Source organism: Sitophilus oryzae, unplaced genomic scaffold, assembly GCF_002938485.1.
Source record: "Sitophilus oryzae breed Bouriz unplaced genomic scaffold, Soryzae_2.0 scaffold_708_pilon_pilon, whole genome shotgun sequence".
Taxonomy (NCBI): Eukaryota; Metazoa; Arthropoda; class Insecta; order Coleoptera; family Curculionidae; genus Sitophilus; species Sitophilus oryzae.
In genome coordinates, this window is record NW_022147316.1 from 246,767 (window position 1) to 270,472 (window position 23,706).

Consider the following 23,706-nt stretch of genomic DNA (forward strand, 5'->3'; position numbering starts at 1 on the left):
TAATAACTTTTATAGCGAGAGAATACAGAAGACTACGTCAAGAGATATTAGAACCTAATTATTTGGAATTTTAATGTTTTTTATTTTTTCTTTAAAATCAAAAGAGTCCTTAATGTAATATTTGTTTTTACCCGTTATATTGTTTTATTTTTTTGTTAAATATTTAGATAATAAATTATATGGTGACTGTATGCATGAAACTATTGGCCGTAATGGCACTTCACCTTTATGCAATTTGGGCAGACCATAGATTTTGCGACGTTAGGTGGTATACAGGGTGTCCCAGGCTGAGCGTGCATTAGAAGTTTCTAGAGAACTACAACATCTAGCTCGGAGATTTTTTGCATATCATAGTTTCACAACAAGATCTATCGATTAAAAATATTTTCAATATGGCGGCATTTCCGGAAATACCAGAACTTGACAGAAACTTTCTTATTTTAAATGGGTGCCACCATTTTTTATTGTGTACTTAAATTCTCTGTAAAATTTTATGAATTTTGATATTAAACACTGTATATCTAACATTAACCGTTTTTGAGAAAAAAATATTTAAAATTTTTGAATGAAAAAAACTGCCTGCCAAGAATATGTGTATAGCCTAAACGTCGAATTTAGTGATTACCACAGCCACTGTGCCATAAAGAGAAGACATGTGGCTATCTATTTCAAAAATTAAATTGTTCAAATATCATATAATAATGGCGGTAGCCGTCATGGAATTGAGTGATTAAAAAATTATCATAAATCATTTTTTTCAAATGGAAACCCACTTGTTTAATTTCACTAATGAAACGGGGTTTCAAGTCGTTACTTTTTAACTATACATGTTCCTATACCTAAAATAAATCGTTTTTAAGTTATTTAAGATTGAGTTTGAAAACATATATTTTTCTTGATTTTATCTAGCTTCCTTTGACATTAAATGTCAAAGGGTCACACAATTTATTTCCATCTGTCAGGAAACGAATTATTTGAATTTCCTATAGTACAAATACTACCTGCTTAAAAGTTTAAAAAGTGTATTTATAAAAATATATCTCGCATTTTCGCTCTTTAGTGATAGGTGAATATACAGGGTTGTTCACCACATACGACACGGAGTATTGTAGCTGAACGATGAGATTTTTACAAATTGTAAGTTTGAGGTTCGTTGAAGGACTATTAGAGCTATAATTTAAAAATATTTTGACAAGATACAGAGTGTCCCAAATAAACAAAAAATATCAAAGTTGTATTTTTTTAAATGGAACACCCTGTATATTGTTACATTTTTAGTTTCTACGATTAAAATAAAGGTAAATTTGATTAAGGTTTATTATACTTAAACCTTACCGTTTTTGAAATATTTTCAATTTTGTGAAATTGCAGTAAAAATTTTAAAGCTTCATTTCTCCAAGGGTATCAATGTTTTTAATATTAAATATTTAATGAAGTTTATTTATTGATCAGTTATTATGTTGCAATAATAAAAATAATACTACCTTATACAGAGTGTCTAAAAATTTATTTTAAATAATTATTAGCTTCAAACGGCAATAATAACTTCTTTAATTTAAATAGAATGCCCTGTATATTTTAGGAGAATCAGATGCACAATTAAATTGTCTATCAAATTGTATTATACCATTTTTTACCTATCCCTTCAAGTTTTCGTAGAAAATGCATTTTCTTATAATTTAAACCTCATTTATCAATATATCCATGGAATATTGACATTTTAGATTGTTTTTAAAGCAACAAATGTACAAATGTACAGACAATTGACATTTGTATGCAAAAAGAAAACTATTTAAATCTTTATAAAAGAGTATACCATTAATTAAATATAACACCATTATTTCCGCCCATATACTAATTAATTACATACTTAATTGTGTTCGTTAATAAATTATTATAAATAAATGTGGATTTGAGTCAGAAATCAATATAATAATAAGTTATCAAATTAAAGTCTCTGTTGTTATAAATAAACATTTATTAAAAAATTAAATATCATTTTTAAGGTGTTACTTTTTATCACACTGTTTAATGCCCATACAAAATTCAGTTTTTTAGTATTTGGAGTAATTATTATTAATCAACGCAAACAGTCAGTTATTGTAGTTTGAATACTGGAATCATATTAATTGGTCCTCTTTAACAAATATTTAAACAGTTTTTTTTTTATTTTTTAATGAAATAAACGAATTATATCGACAATATTAGTATCTGTACTCTTTAAAAATTTGGTACATCTTTAAAAATAATCTAAAATGTCAATAGTCCATGGGTATATTGATAAATAAGTTCTAAATTACAAGAAAATGCATTTTCTACGGAAACTTCAAGAGATAGGTAAAAAATTGTATAATATAATTTGATAGACAATTAAATTTTGCATCTGATTCTCGTAAAATATACAGGGTGTTCCATTTAAATTAAACAAGTTATTGCCGTTTGAAGCTAATAATTATTTAAAATAAATTTTTAGACACTCTGTATAAGGTAGTATTATTTTTATTATTGCAACACAATAACTGATCAGTAAATAAACTTCAGTAAATATTTAGTATTAAAACTTTGATACCCTTTGAGAAATGAAGCCTTAAAATTTTTACTGCAATTTCACAAAATTGAAAATATTTCAAAACGGTAAGGTTTAAGTATAATAAATCTTAATCAAATTTACCTTTATTTTAATCGTAGAAACTAAAATGTAATAATATACAGGGTGTTCCATTTAAAAAAATACAACTTTGATATTTTTTACTTTTTGGGACACTCTGTATCTTGTAAAATTATTTGTAAATTGTACCTCTAATAGTCCTTCATCGAACCCAAAACTTACAATTTGTAAAATCTCATCGTTTAGCTACAATACCCGTGTCGTATGTGGTGAACAACCCTGTATATCAACTATAATTGATATTATTAATAATAATCCGTATGATTTGAAAAAAACAGCGCAAGGTTGGCTCGAAAATGATGCTGCTTTTTTGAACAAAGCGTCACAATGCGACATGACCAGATCTATTGTTTTACATCACTTGACGTATAAAGTCATAGGCTACTGGTTAAAATCAAGAAAAATATACGCTTTAAAACTAAATCTTAAATAACTCAAAAACTATTTATTTTAGGTATAGGAACATGTACAGCTAAAAGGTGACGAATTGAAAAGCCTTTTCACTAGTGAAATAAAAAAAGTTGTTTTCCATTTGAAAAAAAATGATTTATGATAATTTTTTAATCGCTCAATTCTATGACAGCTGCGGCCTATTTTTTCTATGGCATTTGAACAATGTAATTTTTGAAATAGATAGCCACATGTTTTCTCTTTATGGCACAGTGGCTGTGGTAATGACTAGATTTGATGTTTAGGCTAAACACTTATTTTTGACAGGCAGTTTTTTTCGTTCAAAAATTTTAAATACTTTTTTTTTTAAAAATGTTAGATATAGAGTGTTTAATATCAAAATTCATAAAATTTTACAGAGAATTTAAGTACAAATAAAAAATGGGGGCACCCATTTAAAATAAGAAGGTTACTGTCAACTTCCGCTATTTCCGGTAGTGCCGCCATATCGAAAACATTTTTAATCGATAGATCTCGTTGTAAAACTAGGATGTGCAAAAAATCTCCGAGCTAGATATTGTAGTTCTCTAGAAACTTCTAATGCACGCTCATCCTGGGACACCCTGTATATTCTTTATGTTCCCATCGTTCGATTAATTGGTTGTTTTCTTTTTGACATATGTTGGTTGGATCACGCTTAATTAATTTATATGTTTTATTTGGCATTCAATAATTGCTTCATTTTAATGTTATATTCGGTCGGTGTCATTATAACTGTTTCGTTTGATTTTTCAACTCTTAATATTTTTAATTGGGGATTATCCCTTAGAAACACTTTTGTTTTTTTCAATCTATTTGAAAACCCTGTATTATCTTATTTTCCATTTTATGATTGAAATTAGTAAGAATATTACCAGTTTTACCCCGAAGTTCGTCTTTTTCTTTGTTTGTTAAGCGTTTTAAGCCGGTCTCAACATTACAAATGATATCATTAATCGGTAACTGTTTTTTGTTAGTAATCTCATTAGCATAATTGGGTCCTAAACATAAAACACTAGAAATTTGTTGATATACAATTTTCATAGTTTTGGCTTTTTTGGGAGAGTTTGCCAATTTTTTGTATATTTTTTGATTTTATCTTTTCAAATAGTTTTCCTTACTCAGAGGAAATCGGTAATCATAGGAATGGCAGACCGGGCAATTCAATTGTCAGATCCGGAATACAGGGAGAACGCAATAGAAAAAGTGAAAGGAACACTTACAAATAATTAATCGTTGAGATTGGTAAATAAAATTTTCAAAAAAAGGATTTGCAGGTTTTACAACTCAACGTCACAAAATATTAACCCTAGAAATAATACCAACAATAAAATCAAAAGCTACATTGCCTTACCCTTTATTAGGGGTCTATCACAACCGCTGCAAAAATTATACAAAACATATAACATTGAAGTATGTCATAAAATTTACATACTAACATCACAACATTTTTCAAAATTGAAATCTAAAACCCCAACCAAAATAATATATAAAAAAGCAACGTCGTATATGAAATTCCCTGTAAAAATTGCAATGGTGTATGGTGTATATATTGGGCAGATTAGCCAGTATCTAGAAAAACATATGCAAGGCCATAAATATTTAAAAAATGCCACAGCACTGACAAAACATGAATTGTCAACTAGGCATACTTTTAATTTTGAAAGGGTAAACATTATTTTAAAGAGTTTAATAAAAAAAGGGAACTGTTAGAATCCATAGCATTAAAAAAAACACCAACGCGGTAAATGATAAACAAGAAACGAACAACATTAGTAAACTATACCAAGCAGTACTGGAATAGCCGTCTATCGGGCTACTTAAAAATAGTTAAATTCAATGATGTACCTGTATTCTGTTGTCTGTGTGAGCACGTTTTATTGACTTTTAAAAATTAGGATTAGGTTTTAACAAAAAGTAAGAAATCTACGTTCAGGGTAAGTCATTATTGTTTAATTTTTTATTTTTAACTGGTTTTACATATAAACATTATTAATTCTGTCCAGGTGGAACAAGTAGAAGATTCATTATGAAAAAGACCAAGTTAATGGTCGAAACTTCATGAAATAAATTTTTTATCAATAAATAATAATTAATGTATTAAATCTTTAAAATATTTTTTACATCTGACCTCAAACCAAGAAATAAATTTACTTAAAATATGTTTCATAAAGTCAAAGAATAATTGAAACTAAAATAGCAAATAATATAAGCATTTCTTCAAAATGCACCGTGTTTAAATCTGGAAACCTATGGTGATATATATACACAACCAAACTTATATGGAATCATCTATTATTTTTCATAATTTTTGAGATGTATGAAAACTTTATGTTTATGAATAAAACTTAGTCCTTACCAATGACTTTTAATGAAAAATAATTCATATAGCAATAAAAAAAGTTACTTATAATGAAAAATAAACAAAATGATATTTTTTGGTTTCTGGAACGAAATTAAGTTTTAAATTTTTAATGGCCAATAAGCATAAACAAAAAGAAAGTTGATAATTTTAATATTCCTTTTGCCTCTAGCCCTTATGCAAGCTTTTATCCGTGCTGGCATGCTTCTTATTAAATTGTCCACGTTGTCTTGGGGTATGTTTTTTCCATTATGCTAATGCTGCATTAATAAGCTATGCAAGATTTTCTGGATTTTTTTAACGAGCTCTAACTCTTCTTTTGAGCTAGTCTCACAAGTGTTCGATATGGTTTAGATCTGGTAAATAGGCAGGCTAGTCCAAAACTATGACACCTTCCGTTTCAAGACATTCTCTAGTCACTCTGCTGGTATGGGGAGGTGCATTATCGTGCAAGAAGTTAAAATTATCCCCAATTGCAGCTCTCCAAAGACTAACGATTGGTTCTAGCACCAAATCAACATATCTTCGACCCGTAAAAATTTGTTGAAGTGGTAACAATGGAGTTTTTGCTTCTAGTATAATACCTTCCAAGAACATTACAGTTCCTCCTTTATATCTTGGTACAGATTCGGCAGCCTGAAGTGTCACTCGTCTTTCTGGAGCTCTGAGAACCCGAATTTGATGGTTATCTGATCTTAGGCCAATTCTGGTCTCATCCAAAAAAAGAACATTTTGCCAATTCTCAGTTATTCAGTTTTGATGTTGAAGGCATCAATTTAGCCGGTCAATTTTATTTTGCCGAGATAACTGTGGGATCCGTAACTCTCTCCTACTGTAAAACCCTCGTGCACGAAGCCTTTTTCTTATGGTTTCAACTGAAATGTTCACACTTGTAGCTGCCAGAAGTTGTCTTTGTAGCTCCGGATGAGAAACATTGGGATTTATTCTACCAATTTAGCACACAAGGCGGTCTTGTTGTTCAGTTGTGACTCTTTGACGACTTTATATGGGCCTATCATTGTGTGTTCTTAATTCCAAGTATCTTGTATATGTTTTCGATACAACACCCTGGGTGACACCTACTATCTCTGCTACATCTCTCTGGAGCATTCCTTGTTCGGTGAGAGCAATAATTCTTCCCCTCGGTACATCTGTTAATTCAACAAAAGGCATTTTTTAATTTTTTTGGATTGAATGAAAATTACCGGACAATCGTGATTTTACTACTGAACACAAAATTCAAAAGAAAATAAATCACAGCAGTCGTTTCTTCTTTATTATCATGTTTATTTACAACAAAAAGCCTTATCTTAAAGTTGTATACCAATTTTTATCCTTGCAAGAAATTTAGTCAGAAATAAAGAGTGATTCCAAATAAGTTTGGTTGTATGTATATACAGGGTGTCCCAGGCTGAGCGTGCATTAGAAGTTTCTAGAGAACTACAATATCTAGCGCGGAGATTTTTTGCACATCATAGTTTCACAACGAGATCTATCGATTAAAAATATTTTCAATATGGCGGCACTTCCGGAAATACCGGAAGTTGACAGCAACTTCCTTATTTTAAATAGGTGCCCCCATTTTTTATTACATACTTAGATTCTCTCTAAAATTTTATAAATTTTGATATTAAACACTCTATATCTAACATTGACCGTTTTTGAGACAAAGAATATTCAACATTTTTGAACCATAAACCAAATTTAGTGATTACCACTGCCACTGTGCCATAAAGAGAAAACATGTGGCGATCTATTTCAAAAATTAAATTGTTTGAATGCCATATAATAATGGCCGCAGCTGTCATAAAATTGAGCGATTAAAAAATTATCATAAATCATTTTTTTCAAATGGAAACCCACCTTTTTATTTCCCTAGTGAAAAGGCTTTTCAATTCCTTATTTTTTGTCTATATATGTTCCTATACCTAAAATATATTGTTTTTAAATTATCTAAGATTTAGTTAAAGCGCATATTTTTCTTGATTTTAACCAGTAGCCTATGACTTTAAACGTCAAGTGATGTAAAACAATAGATCTGACCATGTCATATTGTGACGCTTTGTTCAAAAAGCAGCATCATTTCCGAGCCAACTTTGCACTGTTTTTTTTTCGATCATACGGAATATTATTAATAATATCAATTATTAGATATCACTAAAGAGCGAAAATCCGAGATATATTTTTATAAATTCACTTTTTTAAGCTCTTAAGGCAGGCAGTATTTATAATATAGGAAATTCAAATAATTTGTTTTCTGACAGATGGAAATAAATTGTCTGACCGTTTAACACTTAATGTCAAAGGAAGCTAGATAAAATTAAGAAAATTATACGTTTTCAAATTAAATCTTAAGTAACTTGAAAATGATTTATTTTAGGTATAGGAACATGTATAGTTAAAAAGTAACGAATTAAAAAACCTTTTTATTACTGAAATCAAAAATGTGGGTTTCCATGTGAAAAAACACTTGTGTCTAGTCCTAGCAGGCAACTATTAGGCCCGACCAATCATGTTAGAGTTTTTGACAAACGCAAATGAATTAACACACTTCAAATAACCACGCTAACCAACCTGATTGGTCGAGCTTAAAAGTTGACTGCTAGGGCTAGACACTTCTTGAAAAAAGTGATTTATGATAATTTTTTAATCGCTCAATTCCATGACAGCTGCCGCCATTATTATATGACATTTGGACAATTTAATTTTTGAAATAGATAGCCACATATCTTCTCTTTATGTCACAGTGGCTGTGGTAATTATTAAATTTGACTTTTAGGCTATACAAATTTTTTTGACAGGTATTTTTTTTTCGTCCAAAAATTTTAAATATTTTTTTTTCTCAAAAACGGTTAATGTTAGGTATAGAGTGTTTAACATCAATATTCATAGAATTTTACAGAGAATTTAAGTATGTCATAAAAAATGGAGGCACCCATTTAAAATAGGAAAGTTGCTGTCAACTTCCGGTATTGAAGAGCCGCCATATTGAAAATATTTTTAATCGATAGATCTCGTTGTAAAACAATGACGTGTAAAAAATCTTCGATATAGATATTGTGGTTCTCTAGAAACTTCTAATGCACGCTCAGTCTGGGACACCCTGTATATCATTGGTTCACTTACACTGTGGTATTTTGATAATCGAAATTCGGGATTCTATATAAAAAAACATAGCAATCCATCTAACTTATAACCCTTTATAAAAATAATAATCGTGGTTGCACCCCCTTAATGCATTATGTAATTGTATTGTCTGTTCATATGATACCTTAAAGCAAGAACATTTCCAATAGTTAACTGTAGAATTGTATATTTAAGGTTAACAAACACATTCCTAGCCAAACGACGATTCCTGAGAGTGAAAAAATCTGCTGGAAAAACTCAAACAGCAGAAGCGTTGGTAGGTTCACTTGTTATGATGGAAGGTCAATCCACAACAACAATGGAAATACTAGAGGAACACGAAGAGCAAACTAGTAGTAACGATCAAGAAGTAAGTGTATTTTATTATAATATTAATTATCTCTAAAGATATTATCTTTTGTGTTTCTTTATAGGAAGAAACGACAGCCTTTACAATATCAAGACCTCCAACTGAAGACGGTGGTCCAGAACAAAGGTTAACGGTGTCAAATAATGTCTCACCGGAGAAGTCATCACCTGCTGCTAATAATGGATCTACTAGTCATGTTAGTCATCAGAGTCATATTATTAATACAAGCAAAGTAAGTATTCGAAATCAATTCATATCGAACGGTGCCGTGGCATATCTGCACAACATAACATGGAAGATATTCAAAAAAAAACTATATGGATTTGTATAACCGTGTTCGTATCTAGCGACTCGTGTTGTACATCGTGTTGTCTGTACAAACACGAACCAGCAACGGTCATAATTCTTACTTTAGCTCGATTTATATCTACCAGGACCGTAGCGTGCTCAGCAATTTACACATGAAGCTAAAAATATATGTGCATAAATTGAATTATCGCCATATTTTACAACACCTACATAAAAAGAACAAAAACTATAATAATACAAATTTTAAAAGTATATTCTTAATTTAACTAAAATTTAAATACTATTGTTTATAAAAAATCTTCCAAATAATACTGTTCCATCTTTATAATCTGTATCAAAATGTTTTATATTTCCTCTACAAGCTCTTGTTTTCTTCGCCAACCAGTCAGCTAGAATGTAGAATGTAGAGGGAGTGAGAGGGGGGGAGGGGTACTCATCGCGACATTAAAGATCTATTTTGTTCCCCTTTCTTGAGTTATAACTCATCATACATGGGGATTTCCCAGTTGTAAGCGGGACAGGGTATTTCTGATCCTCCTCCGACAAATAGATGTTCTTCGACCGATGAGTGGACATCTACCTCCTCCGACGGCGACGGTTGGTTAGGTTGTCTCTTTTACGGTGGGGTTTGACCCTTCGTGCCCTTCACAGTCGAGCAGCTTGTCTCCGGCACGTACAGTACACGTGAGGGGGAGGCTGGAGGATCTGTCTCCATTTTCTCCACCTCGTTAACTTGGACCTGATATCGGTGTTGCTCCGAACCTATAATAAGGATATATCCCTCTTTGTCTATTGCCTCCTTGGATTTGAGATAAATTCCTATTATGAGGACCTGACAATGGCCCTCCTCCCTTGAGTTGATCACTCGCCAATTCGATGTCGTTACATGGAGTTCTGACAAAGCTGGTGCTACGTCCCTATATAAGGGAAATTAAAATAACTTTGGTTGCACATCATAATACGACCACCAGCAAACTCTATAAGACGACGCATGGTGTCATCGATGATGTGCAACCAAAGTTGTTTTAATTTCCCTTGCCTCTCGGTGTTGGACGGAATTTCATCCTGGGGTTTTTCTCTCCCTTCCTGAGCTGAGGTGAGAGGTTCTCGCTATTATGGTGGAGATTTCTTTGGTGGAGCATTCTCGCTGCACTATGGTGGAGATGCGCCAGGCTGTTTTTTTGTTATTTTTCTCTTCCCTTTTTTCTTCCCTTTCTCTTTACTTTTCGAGGACTGTTTTTTGCTTCCTTTGACGCAGATCTTTCGAGAAGCAGTAGCACAATATGCCTACTGAATATGATAATAAAATGAGACAATTATTGAGCGATAGATTTATTCAGGTTTTGAAAGAATTCAGTCTCCTGAGTACAACGATATGCGACACTTTATATTTTTTTTGTTTTGGATACTTTAACAACAACAAAACTATTTAATTATAGGAAAACTAAACAGGAAAATAAACTAGGAAAATATATTACCAAGTGGTGCCACTGTTATAAGTGATTAATAAGTATGCCTCAAAATAATTGTAATGCTTGTGATGCAGCGCTCAGCAATCGATCGCCCGACCTTGAGTGCTCTTTTTGCCGGCTTTTTTACCACATAAAATGTGTAAATATCTCAAAATCCCAATTCGATGTTTTATCTACGGTCGACGGCTGCAATTGGAGATGTACCCAGTGCGCCAATAAATCTCTGGGTACTGAGAGCCTGATGAAAGCGATCGATACTCTTCAACAGGCTGTAAATGTGTTGCAACAACAGATTTTGCAGTTACAGGATGATAGGAAGAATGATATTAACCAGGGAAATTGTGAAAGTATTATTGCTGAAATTTCTGAGAGGCAAAAAAGACGTAATGTCATATTATTTAATCTACCCTCTAATTCGCATTCAACGGACGAAGAACAGGCTCGAGACGTTATTAAATCCATAGCTCCCCATATAGATACGGCAAATATAAAAGCTACAAGAATTCGCCTCAATAACAAACAAGAACCACACCCATTAAAAGTAACCTTATCGTCACGTGCGGATGTCTTCAATATTTTAAAAAGAAAAAGAAATTTAAAAACCTCTACATATAAAAATATCTCAATTAACACCGATCAAACTAAAACGCAACGAGATTATTATGGAAAAATAAAGCCAATGGAGAACAAAATTTGTTCATCAAATATAGCAATGGCATACCTGCAGTCGTCGTTTCAAAAAACTCAAGGTTAAGTTTGGTCATGTAAACATAAGATCACTGACAAAGAATTTCACCGAATCTAAATCCACTGTGCTAAATGAGGACTTCGATGCGGCTGCTATATCCGAAACTTGGCTCAAAATATCAAAAATATATTCAACAGTTCAATCATATCTGGTAAATTTCCTTGTGCATGGAAACCAGCTAATATTCTCCCTATATCTAAGGTATTGACGCCCGGTTCTTTTGGTGATTTGCGTCCTATCAGTATATTACTATTATCAGGCTATATCGAAATTATTCGAAAAGATAATTTATAAACAAATTTTAGAGTTCTTGGAGGCTAACAATATTCTTCCAATGGTCCAATCTGGATTTCATGCTAAACATGGGGCATCTACAGCTTTGCTTAAGATTGTAGATGATCTTTCTCGCGCCATGGATAGTTCTAAGTGTACAATGTTAGTTCTCTTGGATCAGAGTAAGGCATTCTATTCGGTTAACTTTCAATTGCTTTTAGCTAAGCTTCGATTCATCGGATGTGATACTGCTGCATTGTCTTGGTTTGAAGATTATCTAAATGATAGGACACAACGAGTAAAGCTGAATAGTTTAGAATTATCCAACTTTAGCGTGACAACGAATGAAGTGCCCCAGGGTAGCATCTTGAGCCCACTCTTATTTTTATTATACACATTTGATTTGCCATCAGCGATTCATAAGTGTCAAATGCATATGTACGCTGACGATGTACAGATATATCTGGAAACTGCCATTGAAGATGCTGGGGACTCTGTTACTATTTTGAACGGCGATTTGGCTGCTTACGAAACATCGTGTAGTAACCATGGACTAATAATAAATTCTAATAAAACTCATACACTTTGTGTAGGTAATGCGAGGAGTAGAAACTTTATTGTTTCCAATTTTGATTTATCTATTGGTGGTACTCTGATCCAATGGGTCGATGTTGCCAGAACCTGGGAGTTTACCTAGACAGCGGCCTGACTGAACATCACTGTAATAAAGTATACAAACAAGCTATGTTTAAATTGAAGGGCATGTATAATCTGAAATTTTTGTTGGATGAAGCGACAAAACTTCACCTAATAAAGGCGCTGATATATCCACATTGGGACTATTGCAGTCAGATTTATTGCACTTTATTGACAAACTACAACCAAGCAAAAATACAGAGAGTACAAAATGCATCGGTGAGATTTGTTTGTGATCTACAATATAGAGAGCACGTAACTCCTCACCTAATTAAATTGAATGAGCCTAGACTCTCTTTACGTTTTCAATACCTTTATATTATGTTATTATATAAAGTCTATACATACAAAGTTCCTCCATATTTATACAATTTACTTATAAAAAGATCAGAAATCCATAGTAGAGCTATTAGATTAAATACTTTTACAGTCCCGCGGCATTCTAGTTCAAAATTTAAATGTAGTTTTTCCTATAAGGCACCTTTATTGTTAAACCCAATACTAGATATACTAGATTCACCATTTTCAAGATTTAAATTTGAGATAAAAAATCGTTTGTTTACTAATTAAAATTAATTTAAAATCGTATAATAATTATTGTCTACTAATTAAATTAATTTAAAATCGTTTTAATGATCAGCTGTTTAAAAAAAATATATTCTTTATTATAATTATTCTTTTGCATTTTTTTTATAATTCGAATTCTAAGTGCAGAATCATTTACTTTTATTTTATGGTGGAGTGGAAGAATGGCTAACGCCAAACTCCTACCAATTATTGTGTAATATTGTATATTTGTAATATTACTCTATACAATAAAAATCATTATTTATTTATTTATTTATTATTATTTAAAATAATTTCAAGTCGGACTCTGGTTTTTTAAATTATTTAACCTGATTATATTCATCGCAACAATATTGACGAATGTTAATGAATGAATGGCCAATCGAAAAATCTTCAAATAAATAATATCCAGGTCAGCAATTTAAAGATATTATTTTTAACTTTCGTTATGAATTTGAAATCTCAATATACGATCTCATAATATGCATAATATTAATCGTAATTATTATAAATAAATCAACTTTTACTTTAACTAGTTTCTAATGTTCTACATGTTCGAAATGATTACCACCGTCCCTATTGCTCAAATTAATTTTTTGTTCAATTTTATGTATAGTCCTTTCAAACAGATCTTGTTTTTATATTTCCGAATGCATTTTGTACTTTTTGTTGGAAATGTTGAGGTTTCAGAAAAAATTTCAGTTTTACAAATGACGTCGAGTAATGCCCGAAAGAAAAAAGTGTGGCATATCATTATACTAAAGGGATCGAATTCTTTCAAAATCTGAAATAAAAAAAATGTAAGTCCGCTTTTAAAAAAATTAAGTTGGCCTATGTATCTTACAAATTATCAGCTAATTTCAAAATCTAAAAATACTTCCAGGTAGCCGTGATGAAGTGGCTATGAGAATGTGCTATTAGTTTTGGGGTTCTCTAAAGAAGTAACGACAGGAAAAAAATGATTTTCAAAAAATATCGACAGATGGCACTGACACCATCTAGTCGATGTTTAACCAGGTTTACCGATAATTTTATTTATCAATCAATGAAAAAGGTTGTTTAGTACTCCATTTTGAAATTGTGGTCTATAAAATCCATTGTATCCATAATCAATTAACACCGTGAGCACCGTGTAGTTACGTTATAGCATCCACCAGTATTAAGACACTTTATAAGAAATTTGTCTCAATCTCGAACTTTTAAATTTGGATTCCACATATTTGTTCTGGATAAATATTTCCTGACATAATCGAAAATTATGGTTAATTCAATTCTATGTCTACATTTAAAGAGGATATATTTCAATATTTTTACCCTATAAAATTTAACATATATAGGGTGAGTTTCCTACGATGTTCTCTATGGGTATCTCGGAAACTACTGGAGATAGAGAGTCGATTAAATGGCGAAAGAATTGCAGTTTTGTGGGGTCATAAATATGCGTCTTTCAGATTTTTGAAAAAGTTCATGCCTTACTAGATATTTCGAAAAAAGCAAATTTCGGCTATTTTAAAAATTGTCGTTAATTCCATTATAAGCTATTTTAGACAAAAAGTTTTCAGATAAAAGTTGTAGATAATCACATCCTTAATGAGACTGTGTCCTTCTTTTTTTTTCTAAAGCCTGTCATTTTTGACATATGAGACAAATATATTTTTTTTTAAATGGAAACCATAGTTGGCCATGGCTTTATAAAAAGCGCCATTTTTTAAGCTTTTCAGTGATATATATGTTTTCTTCGAAAAATTATCAAGTTATAGCCAATTCTTATCGTTTTTAAATAATTTCACTTAGCTATGGAAATAAGTTTAATCGTCTTTGCTCTCATAAATGTGAAGCTGCCACATCCAAACTTTGTAAATTAAAATAAACAAAAATTTTAAATATGAATTTTTCAAATGAAGAAAAGCATGTAAGATTATTGGTTCAACTTTTCTTGACCATACATTTTCGAGGATACGTTGGCCGGTGAATGTTATGTTTTTTAGAGAACGATTTTCAAGACTTGTTAGAAAATTTAAATTTAGTTATAGAAATTCTTATCTTTCTTGACTAATTTCACTTTGATTGCATGGCATTGTTATTCGGTTATGATTTATATGGTTCTTTAGAATTTACATTACACAAACTAAAACTTAAAAAAATAATATCACTGCAGTCACTGCATACACTTTAAGTTATTTTAGAAAATGTTCAAAATATCCGCCATTGTTTTGAGTTACATCTTTTTAAAACTGAATTATTACCTATTCTCACAGAAGAAACGGTCGACTTAATCAAACTTCTCTCGTACCGCCACTTCGAGTGCCTCTCTTAATTCATAAGTTCTTTTGTAAACTTTAGTGTTAACCACACCGCATAAAAAATCTAAAATGGATAGGTCAGGTGATCAAGGAGGTCGTATGCAATTAGTCCACCTCTTCCTATCTCTGAATTTGTATTATTACGATATAAATAATTTTTAACATTTATTTCATTATGGGGGGGGGGTCATAATGAAAGTCATGTTGGAAACATGCTTTTCTTCATTTGAAAAATTCATATTTGTTTATTTTAATTTACAAAGTTTGGATGCGACAGCTTCACATTTCTGAGAGCAACGGCGATTGAACTTGTTTCCATGGCTAACTAAGTGAAATTGTTTAAAAATGATAAGAATTGACTATAACTCAGTAATTTTTCGAAGAAAACATATTATAGCTTATATCGCTAAAAAGCTTAAAAAATGGCGCTTTTAATGAAGCCATGGCCAGCTATGGTTTTCATTTAAAAAAAACATATATTTGTGTCATATGTCAAAAATGACAGGCTTTAGAAAAAAAAACGGAGGACACGGTCTCATTAAGGATGTGATTATCACTTGGATCAATGGAATTAGGGATAATTTTTAAAATAGCCGAAATTTGTTTTTTTTTAATATCTAGTAAGCCATGAAATTTTTCAAAAATATGAAAGGCGCATATTTATGACCCCACAAAACTGCAATTCTTTCCCCATTTAACCGACTCTATCTCCAGTATTTTCCGAGATACCCATAGAGAACATCGTAGGAAACTCACCCTGTACATATTTATTTGTCTTAATATCATACATGAAAATATATATTTCGTATGAATCATATTGCAGTGCTATGGTCGATGCATAAACATGTGAGACGTGTAAAATCGCAAAATCTAGTTATTTTCAGATCTCTTGATTCATATCCTCATATCTGCATAAAGGTGTTTGTTCTTGAACAATTTAAGTCAAACAAAAAAAACTTAAAGATTATATTCTTCTTCTTCTAGTGCAAATCCATTAATGGATGTTTGCGATAACATTTTCCAACGCTTCTCTATTCCTGGCGGTGTTTATTAACAACTGTACATCGTGTAGGCCTGTCCACTGTCTAACATTCCTCAGCCAAGGCATTTTCTTTCTTCTGGTACCCCTTCGGCCTTCGATCTTACCTTCGATTAACAGATGCAAGAGTTGATATTTGGGGTTTCGCATTATGTGCCCCAGGTATGCGTTTTATTTTCTTCTTAATCAATTCAAACAATTCGCGTTGTTTGTCAGCACGTCATCTGGATTTCTGGATATTATCATAAATTTGATTTTGTTGATGTTCAAGAAAACTAAATTCAAAGATTATGTTACCGTTACTTAAAATATTAAGAAACCGAACTACTTCTTTGGCTTGCGGTTTAAGACAAACCAGACACGCAAACTTCCGTGCGAACAACATTTCTAGTTTGTATAAGGGAATTTACATCCGCAAGTTGGCCACTTTGGCTAAGTTTCAATCGGCTTTTGTTTAAACAGAGAACCAAATTTGCATTTTAAACATGACACATGACAATACAAAAAATATTCATTTTTGTACATTTAAGGACAATTTGCTGGTAACAGTGGTCGTTCTTTATCAAAATTGCACGTGAACCCCCAGATGTAATGTCCTTTCTTGATAACAATAACTAATTTAAATTCGGCATTATTTTATTAATGCTCTTTATCCCGAAAGAAATTCGCCATAAACTTCATATTCATAAATAAAAACTTCAGCGAATTTGAATGACCTATGACCTAAAATGAATGAAAAATGACTTAAAAATTGCTTTTGTTTTTTTAAGCGACAAAGTGACGAATCATTTATTTCACTAATAGTTGTGAAAAGAAAAATATTAACTAGTTATAAAAAAATATAAACTAGTTATGAATGGATATGTAGAATGTTTAGGAGGGGAGTTAATCACCGCGACCTTATAGATCTATTGTGTGTTCCCATTTCTTGAGCTATAATGAGTTATAACTCATTATACAGTTTCAGGGCTTTAAGAAAAGCCAGTATCTGAGACGGCTCCACAGAGGCCAGTTCTCCATCCTCGACATCAGACGTACCAAGGTTCATGGCACGAATGGTCGTCGTCTGGGCGCACTCAGTGATAAGGTGTTCTGGAGTTTCCCCATTTTCCCCACAAAATCTGCATTCGCCGTTGTTTCTCAGTTTCAGCCTACTGAGGTGTTTGTTGAGGAGACAGTGTCCTGTTAGAAACCCCGTGACAATCCGAAGATTGTTTTTACTTAAATCAAGGAAAACCTTTGATTTTTCTCGGTCATAAGTTCTAAGGAACTTTTTCGAGTGTCTTAGACCGTTGGAGGACACCCATTCCAAGTTACGGATGGAGTCTTCCAGATTCTTCAGTTCCGCTTTCAGTTGGTTCCCGTTTAGAAAACAGAACGGTTCTGGTCCAGTTAGTGGAGTGTTCGCTCCTTTTCTAGCTAGATCATTTGCTTTTTCATTGCCTTCTATCCCTTGGTGAGCAGGCACCCAGAGTAGGAGGACTTTATTTTCTTTGCCTAATTTGTTGAGTTTCTCCAGGCATTCTTTGACCAACTTCGAATTGATGGTTACTGAGTTGATCGCGTTAAGTGCTGCTTGACTATATGGATAGGATGGCAATTTCCTGTTTTCGATAGTTCCTATCTAAGATAAATTGTAGGCATCTTTCGATAGCGCAAATTTCTGCCTGAAGGATACTGGGGTAGGTGCCCATTGGTTAGGAGTATTCAGTTTTCGGCCCAAATACTCCTATCCCTGTCCCTGCTTTGGTTTTGGAAGCATCCGTATACCACATGATGGTATGGTCTTTTATATGCTGAGTAACTAGTTATGAAACGGAACATATATTTCAAAACGTTAAAGAAGCATGAAAAGTGTAACTTTAATTGTGAAAAATTACAAAAAAAATATTTCATCACATTATTTTTTTTGCCATTTTAAAAAAATTCTTAGAAAATAAGAAGGTTGAAAATTAAGATGAATTAGTTCTGGACGGTTAATGAGCTTTAAAAATCTTCGATGTAATATGAGTATCAATGTACATTATCTGCATAGCCACTTAGACTGGAATGTCCGAAAGCCTTGGATCAAGTCAACTAAATGCTGCCATATAAATATACCTATGTTGATGTTGCGCGCGTCTCACTTCTATGCTAATATTTTATCAAAGTTGACTTTGACGGCTTCGTAGCATCCAAGTAAGTTGAAAACCAGCCTACTTGCTTTGATGCAAATTTAATGTTAAAATGCCTTCCAACTCGACTTTGATCAAAAAGTCAATACTATACAAGCAGCGTACAAGTAAGACGCGCGCAGCATTATTATAAGCAAAGTTATATGGGAGTATCCAAGTGTGCTTGGTCCAAGAAACATTGATCGTGTCATCCCGCCTTTTTAGGACCACCATCGTAGAGAATTTTAATAAAAAATAGCTTTCATCCTGTTGGATAATCTCATTAATTATTTTAAAATTGTTTATTTTCCTTTTTTGTTATACCTGCAATTTCTCGAAAACTACACGTAGCATTAGAAAAAGCAAGTATACTGGTAGAATCAGGGTATCTAATATACTTAAAATCAGTTTTAGTTTTGGCGCCACCAAAATCATTGTAGGCCTACGTTATCATCTACAAATTATATCAAATACAATTAAAGCGTTTCATTTCAATTTTCAGACGGAGATCGTGCAAACAGAAAGTCACAGTCACGAACCGTCACCGGTCGCCAGTTCCAGGGACAAACACCAATCCAGACGAGATAAGAAGGAAAGTCTGGAAGCAAAACGAGAAAGAAAAGCGGCGAAGACGCTCGCCATAATTACAGGCGCATTTGTAATGTGCTGGTTGCCGTTTTTTATCTTAGCCTTGCTAATGCCTCTCTGCGGTGACTCTTGCACAATAAGCGAGTTTATCATGAGCTTCGCTTTGTGGCTTGGATACTTCAATTCCACTTTGAATCCAGTGATTTACACAATATTCAATCCTGAGTTTCGACAGGCTTTCAAACGAATCTTATGCGGTGGACATAGACAGCATACCAGAAATTTTAGATCTGGCAAGGTTAGGTAAAAGTAGAAGGTTAGACTAATTGTTTACTGTACAATTTTCCAAAGTATTATCTATGTTAAAGATGCCATTTTGTTTAAAAGTCTTATAGCTAATCATTTTTTTCCTCTTATATTCTCTGGATGTAGACCTTACAGCAATTCCTAATCATTGCAACTTAATATCAGTTTAGTTCTGCTTGTTGAGGTTTTTCGATGCTTCTATTTTTTGCCAATTTCTCCATCTAGTTACTTTTTTCTGCTGCAATGGGTGGATTTGTAGTATTTTTCGATTTTTCGATCCTTGACTAGTCCAGTCTCATTTGAGGGTATACAGGGTGAGTTTTCTACAATGTTCTCTATAGGTATCTCGGAAACTACTGAAGATAGAGAGTATGTTAAATGGGGAGAGAATTGCAGTTTTGTGATTTTTGAAAAAGTTTATAGCTTAATATTTGGAAAATAACAAATTTCGGCTATTTTAAAAATGCTACCTAATTCCATCATAATCTATTTTAGACAAACGGTTTTCAGATGAAAGTTGACGATAAGTAAGTAAGATTATATCATATATAATCTTACTTAAGATTATATCATATATAACCTTACTTATCATATCCTTAGTAAGATTCTGTTCTCCGTTCTTTTCTATAGCTTGTCACTTTTGTATAGCCTGTCAGTCTGACATATGACACAAACATATATTTTTATAAATGGAAACCATAGTTGGCTATGACTTAATAAAAAGAGTCATTTTTTAAGCTTTTCAGCGATATAAGCTATAATATGTTTTTTTTAAATTACTGATGCCAATTCTTATATTTTTTCTAAACAATTTCACTTAATTACCATGGTAATAAGTTCAATCGCCGTTGCTCTCAGAAATGTCAAACTGCCACATGCAAACAAAAATACCTTATCGGGATTCAACTAAATTGTAAATATGATTTTTTAAAATGAAGAAAAGCGTATGAGATTATTGGTTCAACTTTTCTTGGCAATACATTTTCGAGGATACGTTCTTGATACGACCAGTGAACGTTTCTTACGTTTTTTAGAACACGGTTTTCAAGACATGTTAGAAAAGTTAAATTTATAGACTCGTGCATCAATAGAGTGGTTCCAACATGACTTTCATTATGACGCTTCCCGCTTTATAATGAAAGGAATGTTAAAAATTATTTATTTCGTAATTATACAAACTCAGGAAGAGGTGGACCAATTGCATGGGTTTCCTCAGTCATCTGACCTATCCGTTTTAAATTTTTTATGCGGTATGGTTAGCAACAAGGTTTACAAGAGAACTTATGAATCAAGAGAGGCACATGAAGAGGCGGTACGGAAGAAGTTTAATAAAGTCGACTAGCCGTTCTGTGAAAAGAGCTTGTAATTCAGAAACAGAAAAAGGAAATACAAGATATGTAGACATACACAGAGGTGTTAGACAAGGATGCATATTGTCACTATTATTGCTCAGAATTGTCCAGAAGGGGCTAAAATAAATGGAAAAATTATAAACAATATAAGATATGCAGACGATACAGTGGTATTAGCAGAATCCGAAGACCAGCTGAAAAATGGACAAATTGACAGAAGAAAGTATCAGGATGAGTCTAGAGATTAACACCGTCAAGAAAAAAACTATGATTTTCGACAGACATCCGCAAGACAATGAAAACACCGACATAATGGTAAACGGCGTCCATCTCGAAACCACGCAGAGATATATTTACTTGGGCAGGGAATTAAACAGCCAGCTAGACCACTCTAATGAAATCAGAAGAAGCATTGAAATAGCTAGGGATGGTTTCCTCAACATGCGAAAGTTCTTATTCCATCCGAAAATAGTTATACCAACGAGGCTAAGAACATTAAAATGTTATATATGGCCCCTACTTCAATAGGGATGCGAAACATGGTAAAACAAGAAGACATCAAACGCCTTAATGCGCTTGAAATGTGGATGTATTGTCGGATGCTGAGGATAAGTTGGACCTCCAGAACAACAAACTGTGAAGTTTTAAACAAAATGAAAACTCGTACACACCTAACAGGCACCATTAAAATCAAAAAAACTTCCTTCATCGGGCATATAATGCGGCACTCAGAATATGAAGAAATACAGCTCATAATAGAAGGAAAAATCGATGGAAAATGTAGCATAGGGAGGAAAAAGAAATCATGGCTACGACAAACATAAGAGATTAGACCCACACCGACGGAAACACCCTTATTCACCAAGCTCTGGACAGAGAGTCATATACCATATTAATCGCCAACCTCAACAGAGAAGGCACCTAGGAGGGAGGAGGATTTAGTGTACTCAAAACAATGGCGGATATTTTGAACATTTGGTAAAATAACTTAAAGTGTATGTAGTGATATTCATTTTTTAAGTTTAAATTTGTTTAATGTAAATTGCAAAAAACCGTTTAATAAAATATTCTGTCTTTTTATAAGTTTTAAATTATAATAGAAAAGAATACTATGCGAACTAAGTGAAAGTAGCCAAAAAAGATAAGAATTGGCAATAACTCAGTAATTTTTCGAAAAAAACATATTATAGATAATATCGCCGGAAAGCTTTGAAAGTGACGCTTCTGATGAAGTCATGACCAACTATGGTTCCCATTTTAAAAAACATGTATTTGTGTCATATGTCCAAAATGACAGGCTTTAGAAAAAACGGAAAACACAGTCTTGTCAAAGATGTGACTATCTACAACTTTTATCTGGAAACTTATGAAAGGAGCATATATTTGACTCTACAGAACTGCAATTATTTGTCCATTTAACCGACTCTCTATCTCCAGTAGTTAGATAGCGAAATACCCATAGAGAGCATCGAAGAAAACTCACCCTGTCTATTATTTTATAATGTCTTGAATCTTTGTAGTGTTCCAGAAAACGTCCAGTGATTCTCAAAATGTACGCATTTTTTTTTTTAATTTTCATAATAAAATAAATTGGCTATTTTGCTTCTTTTAATGAATTTTGGATTATGAAAAATGGCAAAGACAAATTATATTCTCTTTAACGAGATCTACCAAATATTGACTTGAAAATATTTTCATTTAATTAAAACCCACTTTGTATATATAGGGTGAGTCTTAAATAAATGCCCATATTTTCAGGGCTTGATATACAGGGTTGTTCACCACATACGACACGGAGTATTGTAGCTAAACGATTATATTTTTACAAATTGTAAGTTTTGGGTTCGATGAAGGACTATTAGAGGTACAATTTAAACATAATTTTACAAGATACAGAGTGTCTCAAATAAGTAAAAAATATCAAAGTTGTATTTTTTTAAATGGAAAACATTTTTAGTTTCTACGATTAAAATAAAGGTAAATTTGTTTAAGGTTTATTATACTTAAACCTTACCGTTTTTGAAATATTTTCAATTTTGTGAAATTGCAGTAAAAATTTTAAGGCATCATTTCTCCAAGGGTATCAAAGTTTTTAATACTAAATATTTACTGTAGTTTATTTATTGATCAGTTATTGAGTTGCAATAATAAAAATAATACTACCTTATACAGAGTATCTAAAATTTATTTTAAATAATTTCTAGTTTTAAACGCCAATAACTTCTTTAATTTAAATGGGACGCCCTATATATTTTAGGAGAATCAGATGCACAATTTAATTGTCTACCAAATTGTATTATACCATCTTTTACCTATCCCTTCAAGTTTTCGTAGAAAATGCATTTTCTTATAATTTAGACCCTATTTATCAATATACCCATGGAATGTTGACGTTTTAGACTGTTTTTAAAGCAACAAATGTACAAAATGTCAGGCTAGTAATATTATCGATTTTAACAAAACGATAATATTACTAGCCCATTTTATACAAAAAGAAAACTATTTAAATCTTTATAAAAGTGTATACCATTAATTAAATATAATACTATTATTTCCGCCCATATAATAATTAATTACATACTTAATTGTGTTCGTTAATAAATTATTCTAAATAAATCTGGATTTAAGTCAGAAATCATTATAATAATAAGTTATCAAAATGAACGTCTCTGTTGTTATAAATAAGCATTTATTAAAAAATGAAATATCATTTTTAAGGTGTTACTTTTTACCACCCTATCTAATACACATACAAAACTCAGTTTTTTAGTATTTGGGGCAATTATCATTAATCAACGCAAACAGTCAGTTAATGTAGTTTGAATACTGGAATCATATTAATTGGTCCTCTTTAACAAATATTTAAACAGTTTTTTTTTATTTTTTAATGAAATAAACGAATTATATTGACAATATTAGTTCTGTACTCTTTAAAAATTTGGTAC